General features: G+C 38.6%; 1 long non-coding RNA gene across 1 annotated transcript; it reads left to right on the top strand.

Annotated features, from left to right (window-relative positions):
* The first annotated feature begins 4,518 nt into the window (after positions 1-4,518).
* On the top strand, positions 4,519-5,212 carry LOC118022217. The gene is made up of 2 exons (XR_004682415.1): positions 4,519-4,885; positions 5,051-5,212. It is a non-coding gene; the product is annotated as an uncharacterized LOC118022217 (long non-coding RNA).
* Positions 5,213-12,750: the final 7,538 nt, after the last annotated feature.

Here is a 12,750-nt window from a genome sequence, read left to right as displayed (position 1 = left end):
AACTTGCTGAGTATTTGCCTGTTCTCAAAGGCTGTGTTTCATAAAGTAGAGATTATACCATTTTTCCTTTATGGCACAAAGGTCTTTATATTGTGTGTTAGAAAATCTCTTTATATTGTATCCTTCCTCCTATAACATAAACTGTTAGGGTGACCATTTATCTTTATGTGATTCCCCAAGTCGGCAACCACCATCCATGTGTTAGGGCCCAAGTAAGTGCTTACAAAATAGAATGTTTGGTGGATAGAAGGAACTCTGAATGAAGTCCTCAGGAGATCTGAGCTTCAGTGTGATTTTTCCCTATGTGAATTTTGCCAGCTCGTTTTATTCACAACCTCTCTTTAATTCCATTTCTGAAAAATAAAAGTGTGGATTAAATAGTTTTAAGGTACCTTTGAGTTCTAAATTTGACTCGTAAGTAGCTCTTTTTCTGCACTGCTTACATTCTTCTGGGAGGCTTTCTGGACAGACTATTTCTCTCTTGCTAGCTTTCCCACTGCTTTGAATACACACAATTTTAAACAAAGAAATGGATTCTGTGTATATAGTTTTTATCATTTGTAATTGTGTTTAGTCTCTCCTGTGGAAAGCTGGTACCAAAATTATAAGCTTTTATTCTCAGCCTAGCATTTGTGAAACCTATAAGTATGAATAAGTGTCAGTTGCCTTGAAACTAATTTGTTGGTTCCTTCTTTATTATTATTATTTTTTTAAGCTTGGGGAAGGTTTCTCTAACTTGTCCCAGGAGAATTTAATATTTCAGACAGTAGCAGTTCCTTTCCTTTCACTGACTTCATTTTAAAAAAATCAGTGTCCTTGGATGTTGTTTCAATACTCAAATTGACAGGTGAAGGCTATGATCCACAGGCCATGCTCTCTCAGCTGGTAATCTGATGTTTTCAGTTGGCATGGTGATAAGCCGTGAAGTAGAGTCCTATACCTGGAGGGTGTGGAGAGCTGGAACTGCTCTCAGGCTTTTCTTTTCATGATGAAAAAAACAAGCAATACTTTCTAGCTTGGTAAAAGCAGATACTGTTTTGCAGAAACAGCATTCTCTAATTTTCATCCCAGTTTTAGTTAGTGTATGTAAATTATTGGAATAATTAGATTCTTTTTTTTTTTTAAGATTTTATTTATTCATTTGACAGAGAGAGAGATAGTGAGAGCAGGAACACAAGCAGGGGGAATGGGAGAGGAAGAAGCGGGCTTCCCGCAGAGCAGGGAGCCTGAGGCGGGGCTCGATTCCAGGACCCAGGGACCATGACCTGAGCCGAAGGCAGACGCTTAACGACTGAGCCACCCAGGCGCCGCAGGGAATAATTAGTTTCTTGTTTAAAAATATCATCATGTTGAATTATACAAAAAATAATTGTATAGTTATATACAATTATTGTGTGTGCGTGTGTGTGTATTTCAATATCTTTTCCAGGACCCTTGAATGTCTTGTTTTCTAGAGATAAGTGGACCTAGTTCTATCATTTTTCTACACAGATTGCCTAAAGACAAGCCAGAGAAATAGCCCTTGATTGTCACTGAAAGAAAAGGTGGGTGAAGGAAGGAGAGGTAGAGGGAAAAAGGAAAGAAAGGAGACATTGATAATATTTAAGAATTTATAGTAAGAATGGTGCAAGGAGGACATAGTCCTAGGGAAAAGAATGCATTCTGGAAGTCTCAATAATGGGCAGGCACAGAGTTATATTCTTCACTTTTAGTGAAGATTAGTGCAGAAGGTAATTGTGGGAAACCACCATTTTCTGGAAATTTCCTCTATCTTTAAGTATAAGCAGCTTATAGCATTCTGATTTATATTTTTCAACTGATGTTGTTTATAATCATGCCTCTTTCAGGACTGTACCTGTGACTCTGCACCAGCAAGTCTGACACTCCTCAAAAATAGAGGTTTGTTGTTATTTTTATAGTAAACTATATAAACTAGTATAGTAAACTTCTAGGTAATCAGAAATGTATGATTTACTTTAGAACTACATTGAACTTCCTCCGAAGGATGTTTTGATGGCGTTCTGTTGGTATTGACTAGCTTTTGTGGGATGAGGAAAGGATACCCCTAATCTCTGTCTCTGGAGAGTCAGCCCCATCACCTAGACTCAGGAGGATTTGAGAAAGTTGACTTGTCAGTCTAGTCAGAAAGAAAAATCCTGAGTGATTTGAGATTACTCAGTTACAAAGGGTTTGGGTGGTACTGCGTGTGTCCTAAGAGAGATCATGGTTGTACAATTAATCCTACCCACTACTACTAAAGAAATATCCAGAGTCAAAGAGAAAAGAGTGAGGCAGAAGCTTCCCTTTGTAGTTTCAGATTATCTTCAAAAAGAACAAAATACATGAAAAGACAAGCAAACATTGAACCAAAGAGAACTTTCAGAACACGGTGAAGACATCGGTCATAGGATATTTGTATTTTGACTGAGGATTTATTCCTATACACATTCTCATTTTTAAGTTACATTCGTTAAAAAAAAAAAGTATCATTTTCTCCCTTTAGCTTATTCTTATTAATATACCTAGTTCAGCCTCCTTCACAGTCTAGGAGCACAGAAGTCATTTAGAAGCAACTTCCTAGTAGACATAGCATCTTTCTTCCCATATCTTCTCCTCTGGCACCAGAAACCCAAGACAGTACTCCGGGGACAGTTTGGTCACTTGTACGACCAGGGTTAGAAACTTTTCCATATTTAAGCCAACATGACCCTGGCTATAATTTCTACCTTCAGGGCCTTGTTTTGCTTGTCAAAGCCAAGGAAAAGCATTTTAATCCTTTTTCTAGATGACCTCCTGTCAAACATTTGAAGACAGTGGTCCTTTATTTTCATGTTAAGTCCACTCACATAAATTAAATTAAGCATTCTTATTTCCTTTCATCATTCCCCACATGGGGATTTTCCAAATTGTCTTGTCTCCTTCCAGAGAACAGCCCATTTAGCAGGTGAGTCACTCAACAACAAGTGGAACCATCATTTGTCTTAAGCCTTTACATTTATTAATAAAGCCCGAAAAAGCATTTGCTTTTTGGAGAGCTTCCTCATTATGATAATTTATTTTAAACCTAAACTAAAATATCTTTAAATCTTTGTCACAAGCCCTACTCTTAGACTACTTTTCTCCACTTTGTGTTTATGCAGTTTTTCTGGCCTAAATTTAGGGCTATAGATTCATGCACGCATTTCTTCCTAATTTCATCATCTTTGTTTCAGTTATCATTTCACGCTGTTTGTTCAGTGATGGCGAATCTGCAATTTGCTTCCTACAATGCATCACAGCAAAAATTGCAAACCTTCCTGTGGATTGGCAGTAGGAGCTCATTATCCTTGATTTCTGAGGCCTCTATGGAGATTAGCACGCTGCTGGTGCCAGCAAATGTTAGGCAACATGAAAAAATATGATTAAATTATTGAAAATGTTTGGATAAATACTAAAAGTTCCTTGTACAGTGCTGTAATTGAATCCATTGATGCCTATAAACATAATAAGAATTTTTAAGCGGTCTTTTTCACTTTTATGGGATCTTAAAAGAATTATTCTTTCTTGTTATTTTTATGAATCTGTCTTGCTGGTCTGATGCCAAAAAGTGAATTGTATGCTATAGAATCATGGGATGGCCCTGCTGGATTCTGACTCATCCCCTAAATTAAGAGATGGTTCCAAATGTTTTCTCGAGGGGAAATTCTGCTTCTGCATTTGAGTTACAAAGTAAGAGACAGACTTTGAAAAAGATGCTGGGGCTTGAAGAACATTCTCAAGGACAGAAGTGTAAAAGGCAAGCTGTTGCTGATAGATTCAAAATAAGATGTAAATGCTGGCCTACAGGCAATGTGTCCTTTATAGGGAAAAAATACAAAAAAACCTCCTCTGGGATTTAGGCAGACCCCAGGGAAAGGTGGCAGGTTTTGTTTTTGTTTTTCATATCGCACTTTCAAGCATTTCTTAAAGGTTGTATGGTGCTAATTTTAGTCGTGCTAATTAAAGGATCTTACCTGCAATCTTGATTTAGTTTCCTCTGCTCTTGCCTGATTCAAAATCTGTTGTGTAAGAGCAGAGGTTTTGCACACGATGTAATCAAGCATCTCTGTGTTGAAATCCTTTCTTCAAAACCCATCAACAGAGTCTTTGGGTGGGTTGTTGAAAGTTCTTCCAGGAACTTATTTTCTCTCTGTAAAATAGCTTTTCTATGAGCAGAGAATAAAATCACACCTGGAAAGCACCTTACAAAGGGTCCCCGCCATTGCAGGATCTGTAAATTTAGGTCCTTCCTTTCTAGGTTTGAGCATTTTCACAGTGCTCTCCCCTGTTATTTTCCCCTCGAAACAGATGAATGCAGATTTGTTTACTTGTAGAAAAATGTTCTCAGTCTCATTATAATATCAGTGAGGACTCAGTTTAAGGTCACAATTGCATCTGGTACATTTTTGTTAGAGGGTATTATTTGTTTTGTTATTGTTGTTTGTTCATTTGAGTTTGTTTCTGGTGACATGAAGAAAATTAAAAAATTAATTCTTTTAAAAATTAAAAATATATTTTGTCTGACCTAGAGGTCTACTAATACTGAAATGACTTAGACACTATTTTAAAGTATTTGATAGAAGGAAAAGACCTTCTACTTGGAGGGAGGAAAACAACAGGATTAATCAAAAGGATTATTAACAAGGACTGGCTGAGTGTGATGATGGTGGGTATGAACCAATCATTGATGCAACTCTCCTTGGGAAATAGAAATGACTATGGCTTTCTGACTCTGTTTAGGGGAATAAAGAAGAGAGAGGAACTCAGAAAGTCCAGAAATGGCACAGCCTGTGATTGCCTTCAGAATGAGGTTTCTAAGAAAATGTTAAGAATATGCTAAAAGTTACTTCTTTCTGAATCTTGAGAGGTAAATTAGACACTGGGGTCAAGTGACATTTTGTAAACGCTACTTAATTATGACGGTGTAAGTTCTAAGACTAATTTCCAGGGCGCCTTTATCCTTCTCCCAAAGTTTTTCATCACACACACAAAAATGCTTCTTCCCTCACTGTATTTTCTGTCTTTATTCCAGGCAGCAGCATGTGTGCTTTGATCTCAACCCAAACAGGCTTGTCTACTCCAGGTTCCCAGAAGAAAGTATTCAGCCTTGACTAAAAAGTAAATAACATTCTTTATAAAATCCCAACCATTTCCTTTGTTATTATATGATTAATAAAAGGCAGGAGGACTGTGATTGCACGTGAATATGATCTTAATCATTGTTGAACTTCTCCATGTGGAACAGAAATGATGGTGGTTACCTGATGACTAGATTCAAGTTTCTTCTGAGTACTTTCTCTTCTCTATGATGGTTCTCAGTGCCCTCCTGATCAGTGACAAATAAAGCTCTGGGATGCAAGGTGGGGTTGCCTTTATATATCATCAAATTCCTATTAAATTAAAATTATTGAAAACATTATCAGGCTGGGAATATTTTTAAGGCTACTGGAACTCTTCTGGAAAAGCAGCTCTTCAGAAGTATGAGATTCAGCCCTACAAATTTACCTGCCTTGAGGCTGCTCCCTTTGGTCCTTAAAATGTCTCTAAATTACATCAAAAATATCCTGTTAGGGGATTTGAAAGTGTTCTGCTGGAGAGTGAAGTCTACTCTGTTCTGTGGCATTTGAGTGTACTGATTTATTTATCAGTTTAGCCCAAATAAGTCTTGGTTCTTAACTTTTCTGAGTCATGGACTCTTTTTTAAGGATATGGTGGAAATTACAGATCTTCTTTCCAGAAAAGGGTACATATGCATTGAGAATTTTGTACTGAATTTCACATTATCAATGGATTACTTAGAGTATATACCTGAAATTAAAAAAAAAAAAATTCTGCCTCAGATATTTCAGAGGCATGGTGAACTTGGGTCTAAGGCAGTTGTGACAAGTTTCTCTCATGGGAAATGGAGGGCTGATGTTCAGCCACAAAGCTGCTGGCTGTTCAGCATCAGTGCCTGTTTTGGCTGCTGGGCATCCATTCTAGTAAGACAGTGCCTCTGCCTCTTTCTCATTATGGGTATTAATTTTGTCCTTGTATACAGGAAACATCTCTGGATAAAATGCCAGAGAGAACAGGCCAACGATGAGAGAATGTGGTGGGCACCATGGAATGGAGAGGAAATTAGAGAGTATATCGCTACTCTTGGTCTACTGGGAAATAGCATGGAGATCTAGCTTTGTAGCCATGACTCACTCTGAGAAGGAACGTGCATCATATGCTGGGCTTCGGGTTCCCAGGTGTCCTATATCGATTGCAAAAATGGCCCCAATTCCCCGCTCCATCACCACTCTGTATCTGTTTTCTGTGCAATGTGATTTTACAGCTTTTCCAATCATAAAAGAAGAATGTTTCTGTACTTCTTGAATCTGCCTGAATATATGATTTGCTTTGGACAGTTGAACATGACAGAAGTGACAGTGTTGAGGTTAAGCGTCTAGATGTCACACCACTTTCCCCTTCTCTCATCTTCTCTCTTTTCTGTCCCTGCTGAGAAAATATCCTCAGACTAGCTTGCTGCAAGATGAGACCTGGTCAGATATCCCAGATCCTCAATATGTAAGAACACCCCTGCTGTCAAACACAGATAAATGAATGAACTTTGTTGAATCAAGTTTAAATCCTTAGAACCACCCAGACAGCCTAGAGACACATAACCAAAACAAATGTTTGTTGTGGCCTATCTGTGAGGTTTCCTGGTTGCTTGTTCAGCAGCACTATTACACAGTTAGATAACTCATACATCCAGGCTAGCTGGATATGGATCTAGACACCAAGAGGATCTTAAAATGGACTTAACTTCCCCATATGTCTTGATGTCAGGATGTGATATAGAAAGTAGGGAATATTTCCTCAAGAACTGCACTCCCAGGGCGCCTGGGTGGCTCAGTCGGTTAAGCGACTGCCTTCGGCTCAGGTCACGATCCTGGAGTCCCGGGATCGAGTCCCACAACGGGCTCCCTGCTCAGCAGGGGGTCTGCTTCTCCCTCTACCGCTCTTCCTGCTTGTGTTCCCTCTCTCGCTGTGTCTCTCTCTGTCAAATAAATAAATAAAATCTTAAAAAAAAAAAAGAACTGCACTCCCAGGCATGGCATGCTTCAGCAGAACATTCACTCAAAATTATCATGTCAGGAATTGTATTAGCCCTTAAGAATGCAATGGTGAACATAACTAGTTCTATTTTTTTTTTTTTTTTCAATCAGAGGTCATCTTTTGGTGGAGCTAGGACTTGAATTTGCCTCAAGCCTGTAGCGCTGAAACCAACTGGCATGATCCACACCTTTAGGTATCCTCTACTCTCAACTAGAATTGTACTAACTAGCATTTTTGGAATCGTTCTGTTGAGAGTAGTTCTGAATCGGAACAAGGTTTTACAAATACAAACTCTTTAAATCTTTACTCTTAAGCCAAGAGTAAACTCTAGCAAGAAAAACCCTGAAAAGAAAGAAGGAGCTGCTATTTGATAGTTTGACAAAATTGTGGCTATTTTTGTGGGTTATGATTTATTTAAATTTTGCTAGCCCTTATCTTCTTCCAGGATTTAAGCTCTTTGGTGGTGATTCATATGAGGTCAAATGTTGTTACTTCCAAAACACAAAACTCTTGGGTGGAAGATACAGAAAGACTTACAGCCAGGTTTTCTGATCTTTGATCTAATGCTCTGCCTCAGAGTTATGTGATCGAGGAGGAATTATTTGACCTCTTTGATCTGGTTTCCTCATTGGAGACATTTTATTGGTGATGATTTGATTGCCTCACATCATGAGGAGTCATGATACAAAATGCTACTAAAAACTTTGAGTTCTGTTTCACTCTAAATAATAATGCTAATTTCTCTTAAATTAACTTGAGTTTTGTTTTTGTTTGCTTGTTTGTTTGTTTTTTCATCTGCAAAAGGAATGACACAGGATAGCTGGGTTGACTGTCCAGCTCTCACATTAGTAGAGATGTTAAACACGAGACACACAGACAAAACTCTACTTACCACTAAACACATCTATATTTATTTTAAAATTATATCTATTTTTTATTTTTACTGAGTATACTTTTGCAAATATGAGAATATGATTAGAAACACAGAGGACTTGGGATGCCTGGGTGGCTCGGTCGGTTAAGTGTCTGCCTTCAGCTCAGGTCATGGTCCCAGGGTCCTGGGATCAAGTTCCGCATCAGGCTCCTTGCTCTGCAGGGAGCCTGCTTCTCCCTCTCCCACTCCCCCTGCTTGTGTTCCCTCTCTCTGACAAATGAATAAAAAGCATCTTAAAAAAAAAAAGGAAACATGGAGGACTTGAGTTTCCTTATGTCCTTCCATATAAGATAAGACCTCTGGGAGCACCTGTGCCCATCAAAGCTGCACTCCACAGCCACTAGTAATACAAAAAAAAAAAAAAAAAGAAATGCATGACTTAGTCTATTACTGTTGTGAACTTCTTAAATGTATAATAAAGCTCATTAACAAACTAAATGACACAGATAGTGAGTATGTTAAGATAAGTTATAAATGGTTAACATGAAAGCAGCAATAATAAATCTGGCTCACCATGTGTATTAGTCAGAGTTCTCCAGAGAAACAAAAGCAATATATATATATTGAGAGAGAGAGAGAATATGTGATTTATTATAGGAATTAGCCTACATAGGGCGCCTGGGTGGCTCAGTCGTTAAGCGTCTGCCTTTGGCTCAGGTCATGATCCCAGGGTCCTAGGATCGAGTCCCACATCGGGCTCCCTGCTCGGCGGGAAGCCTGCTTCTCCCTCTCCCACTCCCCCTGCTTGTGTTCCTGCTCTCGCTATCTCTCTCTCTGTCAAATAAATAAATAAAATCTTTAAAAAAAAAAAAAAGGAATTAGCCTACATAATTATGGAGGCAGAGAAGTCCCAAGATTTGCTGTCTGAAAGCTGGAGAAACAGGAAAACCAGTGGTACAGTTCAATCCAAAGTACAAAGGCCTGAGAACCAGGGGCACCAATGTCCGAGGGCAGAGGAAGATATGTATCTCAGTTCAAACAGAGCAGATTTGCCCTTCCTCTTCTATTTAGGCCCTCAACGGATTGGATGATGCCCACCTACATTGGTTAGGGAGATCTTTAATCAGTCTACTGATTCAAATGCTAATTTCTTCTGGACACACCCTCACAGATACCCAGAAATTTTGTTTTTTGTTTTTTGTTTTTTTATTATGTTATGTTAGTCACCATACAATACATCATTGGTTTTTTTGATGTGGTGATCCACGATCCATTGTTTTCGTATAACACCCAGTGCTCCATGCAGTACGTGCTCTCCTTAATACCCATCACTGGGCTAACCAATCCCCCCTCCCCCCTCCCCTCTAAAACCCTGTTTGTTTCTCAGAGTCCATAGTCTCTCACGGTTCATCTCTCCCTCCAATTCCCACCCCCCATTTTTCCCTTCCTTCTCCTAATGTCCTCCATGCTATTCCTTATGTTCCACAAATAAGTGAAACCGTATGATAATTGACTTTCTCTGCTTGACTTATTTCACTTAACATAATCTCCTCCAGTCCCATCCATGTTGATGTAAAAGTTGGGTATTCATCCTTTCTGATGACTGAGTAATATACCATTGTATATATGGACCACATCTTCTTTATCCATTCATCTGTTGAAGGGCATTTTGGCTCTTTCCACAGTTTGGCTATTGTGGACATTGCTGCTATGAACATTGGGGTGCATATGGCCCTTCTTTTCATTACATCTGTGTCTTTGGGGTAAATACCCAGGAGTGCAATTGGTGGGTCATAGGGTAGCTCTCTTGTTAGTTTTTTGAGGAACCTCCACACTGTTTTACAAAGTGGCTGTACCAACTTGCATTCCCACCAACAGTGTAAGAGGGTTCCCCTTTCTCCACAACCTCTCCAACATTTGTTGTTTCTTTCCCTGTCTATTTTGGCCATTCTAACTGGTGTAAGGTGGTATCTCAGTGTGGTTTTGATTTGGATTTCCCTGATGGCTAATGATGATGAACATTTTTTCATGTGTCTGTTAGCCATTTGTATGTCTTCTTCAGAGAAGTGTCTTTTCATAACTTCTGCCCACTTTTTGACTTGATTATTTGTTTTTTGGGTGTTGAGTTTGAGAAGTTCTTTGTAGATCTTGGATAACAGCCCTTTATCTGTAGTGTCATTTGCAAATATCTTCTCCCATTCTGTGGGTTGCCTCTTTGTTTTGTTGACTGTTTCCTTTGCTGTGCAGAAGCTTTTTATCTTGATGAAGTCCCAAAAGTTCATTTTTGCTTTTGTTTCACTAGCTTTTAGAAATGTATCGTGAAAGAAGTTGCTGTGGGCGATGTCAAAGAGGTTACTGCCTATGTTCCCCTCTAGGATTTTGATGGATTCCTGTCTCACATTGAGGTCTTTCATCCACTTTGAGTTTATCTTTGTGAATGGTGTTAGAGAATGGTCGAGTTTCATTCTTCTGCATGTGGCTGTCCAATTTTCCCAGCACCATTTATTGAAGAGACTGTCTTTCTTCCAGTGCATATTTTTTCCTGCTTTGTCAAAGATTATTTGACCATAGAGTTGAGGGTCCATACCTGGGTTCTCTATTCTGTTCCATTGGTCTTTATGTCTGTTTTTGTGCCAGTACCATGCTGTCTTGGTGATCACAGCTTTGTAATATAGCGTGAAATCGGGCAACGTGATGCCCCCAGCTTTGTTTTTTTTTTTCAACATCTCCTTGGTGATTCAGGGTCTTTTCTGATTCCATACAAATTTTAGGATTGTTTGTTCCAGCACTTTGAAAAATGTCATTGGAATTTTGATCGGGATGGCATTGAAGGTATAGATTGCTCTGGGTAGCATAGACATATTAACAATGTTTATTCTTCTGATCCATGAGCATGGAATATTTTTCCATCTTTTTGTGTCTTCTTCAATTTCTTTCATGAGTATTTTGTAGTTCCTAGAGTATAGATCCTTTACCTTTTTGGTTAGGTTTATTCCAAGGTATCTTATGGTTTTTGGTGCTATTGTAAATGGAATCGTTTCTCTAATTTCTCTTTCTACAGTTGTGTTGTTAGTGTATAAGAAAGCAACTGATTTCTGGACATTGATTTTGTATCCTGCCACATTACTGAATTGCTGTATGAGTTCTGGTAATTTGGGTGTGGAGTCTTTTGGGTTTTCCACATAAAGTAACATGGCGTCTGCAAAAAGAGAGAGTTCGACTTCTTCTTTGCCAATTTGAATACCTTTTATTTCTTTTTGTTGTCTGATTGCTGTTGCTAGGACTTCTATTACTATGTTGAACAATAGTGGCAAGAGTGGGCATCCTTGACATGTTCCTGATCTTAAGAGAAAGGCTCTCAGCTTTTCCCCATAGAGGATGATATTTGCTGTGGGTTTTTCATAGATGGATTTTATGAACTTGAGGAATGTTCCCTCTATCCCTATACTCCGGAGAGTTTTAATCAGGAAAGGATGTTGTATTTTGTCAAATGCTTTTTCTGCATCAATTGAGAGGACCATATGGTTCTTCTCCCTCCTCTTATTAATGTGTTCTATCACATTGATTGATTTGCAAATGTTGAACCACCTTGCATCCCGGGGATAAATCCCACTTGGTCATGGTGGATGATCCTTTTAATGTATTGTTGGATCCTATTAGCTAGAATTTTGTTGAGGATTTTGGAATCCATATTCATCAGGGATATTGGTCTGAAATTCTCCTTTTTGATGGGGTCTTTGCCTGGTTTGGGGATTAAGGTAATGCTGGGCTCATAGAATGAGTTTGGAAGTTTTCCTTCTGTTTCTATTTTTTGATACAGCTTCAAGAGATTGGTATTATTTCTTCTTTGAATGTTTGGTAGAATTCCCCAGGGAATCCATCAGGCCCTGGACTCTTGTTTTTTGGGAGGTTTTTGATCACTGCTTCAATCTCGTTACTGGTTATTGGCCTATTCAGGTTGTCAATTTCTTCCTGTTTCAGTCTTGGCAGCTTATAGGTTTCCAGGAAGGTCTCCATTTCATCCAGATTGCTCAGTTTATTGGCATATAGTTGTTGATAATAATTTCTAATAATTATTTTTATTTCCTTGGTGTTAGTCGTGATCTCTCCCCTTTCATTCATAATTTTATTAATTTGGGTCCTTTCTCTTTTCTTTTGGATAAGTCTGGCCAGTGGTTTATTGATCTTATTAATTCTTTCAAAGAACCAACTTCTAGTTTCATTGGTCTGATCTACTGTGTTTCTGGTTTCTAATTCATTGATTTCTGCTCTAATTTTAATTATTTCTCTTCTAATGCATGGCTTAGGCGTCGTTTGTTGCTTTTTCTCTAGTTCTTTAAGGTGTAGAGGTAGTTGGTGAATTCGGGATTTTTCTGTTTTTTTGAGTGAGGCTTGGATGGCTATGTATTTCCCCCTTAGGACTGCCTTTGCAGTATCCCATAGGTTTTGGACCAATGTGTTTTCATTCTCATTGATTTCCATGAATTGTTTAAGTTCTTCTTTGATTTCCTGGTTGATCCAAACATTCTTGAGCAGAGTGGTCTTTAGCTTCCAAGTGTTTGAATTTCTGCCAAATTTTTTCTTGTGATTGAGTTCCAGTTTTAGAGCATTGTGGTCTGAGAATATGCAGGGAATAATCTCAATCTTTTGTTATCGGTTGAGACCTGATTTGTGACCCAGTATATGGTCTATTCTGGAGAAAGTTCCATGTGCGCTCGAGAAAAATGAGTATTCTGTTGTTTTAGGGTGGAATGTTCTGTAATTATCTA

The sequence above is a fragment of the Mirounga leonina genome, unplaced genomic scaffold (genome assembly GCF_011800145.1).
Source record: "Mirounga leonina isolate KUSES-001 unplaced genomic scaffold, KU_Mleo_1.0 Mir_176, whole genome shotgun sequence".
Classification (NCBI taxonomy): Eukaryota; Metazoa; Chordata; class Mammalia; order Carnivora; family Phocidae; genus Mirounga; species Mirounga leonina.
Note: the sequence above shows the minus strand (reverse complement) of the source record. Positions and strands in the feature narration are given on the sequence as shown.